This window comes from Saccostrea cucullata, unplaced genomic scaffold (genome assembly GCF_032062105.1).
Source record: "Saccostrea cucullata isolate Sc308-1 unplaced genomic scaffold, CSIRO_AGI_Scuc_v1 ctg716, whole genome shotgun sequence".
In the NCBI taxonomy this organism is placed as follows: Eukaryota; Metazoa; Mollusca; class Bivalvia; order Ostreida; family Ostreidae; genus Saccostrea; species Saccostrea cuccullata.
In genome coordinates, this window is record NW_026929218.1 from 7,273 (window position 1) to 13,392 (window position 6,120).

At 32.5% G+C, this 6,120-nt stretch overlaps 1 long non-coding RNA gene across 1 annotated transcript; it reads left to right on the forward strand.

Annotated features, from left to right (window-relative positions):
* Positions 1-1,829: 1,829 nt before the first annotated feature.
* Positions 1,830-5,504, forward strand: LOC134280118 (uncharacterized). Its single transcript, XR_009994844.1, has 5 exons — positions 1,830-1,929; positions 2,316-2,610; positions 2,707-3,041; positions 3,341-3,683; positions 4,980-5,504. It is a non-coding gene; the product is annotated as an uncharacterized LOC134280118 (long non-coding RNA).
* Positions 5,505-6,120: the final 616 nt, after the last annotated feature.

The following is a 6,120-nucleotide window of genomic DNA, read 5'->3' on the forward strand; positions in this document are numbered from 1 at the left end:
TTTCATTATCATTTTTGCATTCTCACTAATTAGTACTAACATTTCCTTCCCCTCCTCCACTTTCAGCACATTTTCTGGTAATAGTTTTTTCAACTTGTTTTTTGTTCTGTTGTTTTTTCTTTGTCTAATCTTCTCTGTTCTCTCTTTGCTGGCACTTCATCGTTGGATCCGGTGGACTCGGAGGTAGCTGGGACTTCATCGTTGGAGGATTTAGAGGAGGCTGGGCATCTTGGATTGGAACAGCATGCCACCAACGCTGGAATGGAGGTTTTTTTTTGTATTTAATTTGATGTTAGGTCTCTTTGTTAATTTATTTCTTACTTTTTGTATTCTATTTTTTTTCCTTTGTTAGTATTTGTTGTTAGTATTTGTTCATAAGGTTTTTATTACTGTTTATTTGTTTATTAGGTTGTTATCATTGTCATTTGTTTATGAGGGTTGTAAAAGTTATTTATTTTCATGTTTTATTTGTTAATTGTTACATTGTGTTTTTAATGTTTTTATTAGTTGACATTGTTATGAGTTCCAGTTATTTGTTACTGTGGCTGTTATGAGTTTTAGTTGTTAGGAGCTTAAGATATTTGCCTTTGTTGTGATTTTTAATTATTCGTTATTGTTATGAGTGTAAGTTAGTTGTTATGAGTTTTAATTAGTTGTTATGAGTTTGAAGTTATTTGTTATAGTTATGAGTTTTAGTTATTTGCTTTAGTTGAGATTTTTTGTTATTTGTTATAGTTATAAGTTTTTGTTAATTACATTATTGTTACGAGCTTTATTTGTTATTGCATTTATTATTCCTAAGAATATGTCTAGTGTTGCATAGTGCAATAGCATCAACATTAGACATGTTGGATAAGGAGGAAACAGTGTGTTTCACCCAAAGCACCTGTCTTAAGGGACAATATCCCTCTGCTCCACATTTCACAACTTTTTTTTTAAAATTCCAAACATTGATTTTCAGCAACAACTATAACATTCAATTCAAATAAAAAATAGTTTGGAGTATGAGGCGTTGCTTACTTTTTCAGAAATGAATATGTCAAATCATGATTTGAAGAAAATTTGATATGGTCATTAGAAAGATCAATTATTTTTAATCTCACAATTAAATTAGAAATATGAGGTATATATAAAAATAATATTTACTCTCATACCTATCTAATTCCCTTTAGAAAACATACTGGAGCGATGCTTTTTAAATCAGAATATCAAATTGTTTTCTGTGCATGTAAAATAAAATGCATCCATAAACAAGAGTTATCGTTCCATTATCGCCCTTGAAATTCTTTTTTAATGAAATAAAATATTAATTAAATGTTTATAAACAATTCTGCGGCTGTTATTTCTGTACAATTAAAAGACTTACACGTTTAGAGATAGATTTTTTATCAATTTATACCGTTTAAAGGAACTAAGTATAAATGTTTTAGGTGAATTATTAAAAATAATTTATAAATATACTAGCAATAGAACTAAAAATCAACCTCTGAACGATGGGTTAGGTTTGCTTGAGTTAACAATAAAATGGTCCTTATGATAGAGATCTGTAAACTCTGGCATGACAAATTACTGAATTTCATGACAAAATGTCTTTCTTATCTGTAGAGTTATCTCTCTTATCAGAGTATCAATGAACCTTAATGAAGGCCTTATTACAGTAAAACTCGGTTATAACGAAGTCACTGGGACCTATTATTTCGCTATATCCATAATTTGTTATATCCATGTAATGATTTCATAAAATTTATATAGCTAGAGATTCAAGGTAACTTCACTATATATGAATTCGCAATATTTGTGTTTTTACTGAATGAGTTTTACTGTATCTATTATTTCAGCTCTATTTTAAAATTTTGTTAGTATTTTATAGTTGGACAATTCACTTAAGATGAAGAGGAATTAGCCAAATTCTAAACCATCATCAAAAAGGTATGATAGAAAATATTGAATTGATAATTATTGAAAAATATAGAGAAAACTGAAATGAAGTATAATTGTTAGATTATAGATTTATGATGTTGCATTTCAAATCAATAACATACAGCCAAACTTTATAGTAATCAACTTTATACAGCAGAGATCTTTCTTAGGTGGTCATTTTATTTTTTCCCAATGAAATATCCTATAAAACCTTATTATTAAGTTGTCACCTTTATTATGCGATCATTTTAAACAAATTAAAATCCAAAAATTAAGATGCAGAATAAAAGTTAGAAATCTTAGAAATTAAGGAAATGGAATCTTAGTTGAAAGCGACTGAGTTATTTTAGTGTAAAATTCATGCAGTGAAATAAAGCTGTTGATATTTTTAACAGATGCACCCTACTGGCCTTGATGGAAATAGCAGATGCACTCCACTAGACTTGATGGAAACAGCAGATGCAATCACTTGACTTATAATGGAAAGAGCAGATGCACCCAACTGGACATGGAGGAAACAGCAGATGCGCCCAACTGTACTTGGTGGATACAGAAGATGGACCCAACAGGACATGGAGGAAACAGCAGATGCACCTAACAGGACATGGTAGATACAACTGGAGGAGACTTGCCTGATGATGTTGACCTTCCAAACAAGACATACCAAAGGAGATAATTGACACTGATCAGGTACATGTATATGAGAAAATCATGATTAAAGATCATTTAATTAACCATGTCAAAATTGCTAACTGACTTTTTATTTTTAGCCTGCCTTATTTTTAGATATACTGGTCAGAGACAATAAGAAAGCTTGTGATAGTAAACAAGGACATGGCATGGTGGAAACAGCTGGAGGAGGCAGGGCCAATGGATGCTAATCTTCCAAGATGTGGAAACAGCAGATGTTCTCTTGAAGACATGTAACAGTAGATGCACCCAACTGGACACTGATAGAAACAACTGGATGATACATAGCCAGTAAATGATGATCTTCCAAGATGTGGAAACAGCAAATGCACCCAACAGTACATGGTGAAAACAGTAGATGCACCCAAAAGGACCTGACAGAAACAAATGGAGGATGAATAGCCAAAGGATGCTGATCTGACATTTATCAGGTATGTGACACTATCATAATCCAAGATCATTTTATTAACAAAGTCAAGTTAACTACTGGGTAAAATTTTAGCTGGTCTTATTTCTTATAGTCAGCAATAGCTGACTTTTGTTATGGTGTTAAACCAGATGAACCAACTCTTTACACCAATATTGAATTTTTGCTTAATAATATATTTAGCATATGTTAAACCACTGTTGAAACAACATGAACACTCGTTAAAAAAGTTAAATCAGGATTTCCTAAACAAACATCAATGATATATTTTCTCACTTGTTCTTCTTTTGACTCTTACTGCAGCTGCAGCAAACAGAACCGTGTGGAAACAGTTAGAATAGACAAGCTTGTGGAACATCTTCCAAGATGGGAAAACAGAAAATGCACCCAAAAGGACTTGGTGAAAAAATCTGGAGGAGGCAAGGCCAATGAATATTGAGGCAAACTTTATGGACAATGATTTTTCAAATATGCAAAAACACCAACTGCACCCAAAAGATATTAGTGGAAACAACTAAAACAGACAAACCTGATGGACACTATGGTCTTCAAGATGTGGAAACAGCAGATGCACCCGACAAGACTTGCTAATGGAGGTTGACTTATCCACCAAGACATACCACAGTGGAGAGCTCATACTGATCAGGTATGCCATTATCATGTTCTAAAATCATCTTATTGTATAAATACAATGTATTAAACAGGTCAAATTTTTAGTTAACTAGTAGACCAAATATTTAGTCCAGGGCACATTTTTTTGGTAATCAGCAATATAGCTGGCTTTTGTAATGGTATTCAACCAAATATGTTGTCTCTTAATTCACACCAATATTAAAATTCTACCTAGAAATTCATATGTTGTGTAATGTATATGTCACCGGGTTCACAGGTGTGTGAAAGTCAGTCAATATATCGGGTCTCAATAGCTCAGTGGTTAGAGCGCTGGCACGGTACGCCAGAGGCCCTGGGTTCGAGTCCCGGTTGAGACTTGATTTTTCACCACCTGTGACATTTGGCGCCCAACGAAAATAACCCACTGTTCCCTTGGAATATTCTTCACGCATTTCCTTAACTCATATATAGAATTCGAGGACGAATTTCTACAAAGAGGGGGAATATGTCACCGGGTTCACAGGTGCGTGAAAGTCAGTCAATATATCGGGTCTCAATAGCTCAGTGGTTAGAGCGCTGGCACGGTACGCCAGAGGCCCTGGGTTCGAGTCCCGGTTGAGACTTGATTTTTCACCACCTGTGATATATACTCCAAACCACTGCAGATACATTTTTCTCAAACGCTTGTTCAAACGAAGTTGAAGTGTAGATTTTTATAAACAAACATTGGTAAATATGTATTTTCTCCCATCTTCTTCTGATTTTTGACTAATTTTTTTTTATAATATGTTGTATTCATTGGGTCCTTTTTAAACTATAAACACAGTTTGTGTTATCATACTAAAACTGATGCAGTATGTAATCAGATGCACACCTAATGCTGCAAAAGTCCCCACCATGACCTCATCTGTGCACATTAATTAATACGTTGGACCTTCTACTGCTTGTTTACCCCCGGAAGAGGTATACAAACCCCCAGAATGATATAATTTATTTATGTTGTGAAATTCTTATTATATTTTGTGTTGTTGCCAGCATGGCACAGTGGTATTTTAGAGCGTCATATGAGTGACAAATTTTCAATAGGGACTTTAAACAAGAAACGGACAAGCAAACAAAGATATTTCGTGTTAGTATTTTTTATGCCCCGCCATGAATATGGCCAGGTCATATAGTGTTTGTCATGTCTGTCATCTGTCTTTCTGTCCTTCCCTCACATCACATAGTTAGAAGTTATTGGATGACACCATGGCTATATTCATAGAATTGAATGTTATCTTACGGATCGTTGTTTACTTGCATTTTTCGTCTTGCCTTGTTTTTTTTACAGAAAATAAAAGAAATTTTAGAAGTAACATATGTGGATGAAGAAGCAGGACTTAATTAATGCAGGATCAATCCAAATCTTCAAAGCACTGATGAAATTATGCATCCTAGTAACAGTTTTTTTTTCAAAGACTATTTTTAAAATATTTTTGTAAAGGGTGTCCGAATTATGTTAGGGTATGGGGTCGCCCATTCGGACACGTGGGTTCTCTACGGGTACTCCGTCTTCCTCCCACACTGACCCCCGCTTTTCTCCTTCCTTGTTATTATGCCAATGAGATGATAGTTCATTATTGTAATTGTTTAGATGAAGTTGAATATGTTCCAGATATAATGATTTTTAAATATGACATAAGTATTCCTAGAATGTGTAAATTTTTCCAGCTATTGTTGCAATAATAATTTGTGTAGTTGCCTCTTGGTTATAAGCTTATTGTGGAATTGAATGCATTATATACTGATGTGACTAAATATGCAGTGAAAGAAATGGATGTAAAATTAATTTCATTTGAAAAATGCAAGATATTGATTTGCCTCTAAAAATGTTAATTGTAATTGGTCAATGTTAAATTGTGATTTTGTTTATGTTCATTTCATAATTTGAAATGTTAAAATATCATGATTTTTTAATGCAGTTGTGAAATGTTGATGTCAAGTTGTGAATTGTTAATGTGAAATTGTGAATTGTAAATGTTAAATTATTTAATCTCATTGGCAAGTTTTGTGCCAAAAAAACAAAACAAACAAAAAAAAAACAACAACAAAAAAAAAAAAAAAAAAAAAAAAAAAAAAAAAAAAAAAAAAAAAAAAAAAAAAAAAAAAAAAAAAAAAAAAAAAACAAAAAAAAAAAAAAAAAAAAAAAAAAAACAATAAAAAAAATCAAAAAAAAAAAAACCAAAAAAAACCAAAAAAAAAAAAAGGAAAAAAAAAAAGAAAAAAAAAAGAGAAAGTTACAAAGAAAAAAAATGGCACAAAACTTTTAATGCTGCCTGCTTGAAATAACATATTTACATGCTATTTCAAGCAGAAGGTTCCAAGCCCTTAAAAGCAGAGGAGAAGTTTTGGTGTTTGTTGTCTAATCCGACTGACACATGTGCAATCCTGTGAATTCCGAAGTTAAACTTCTTTCCCATTTCACTATTTTC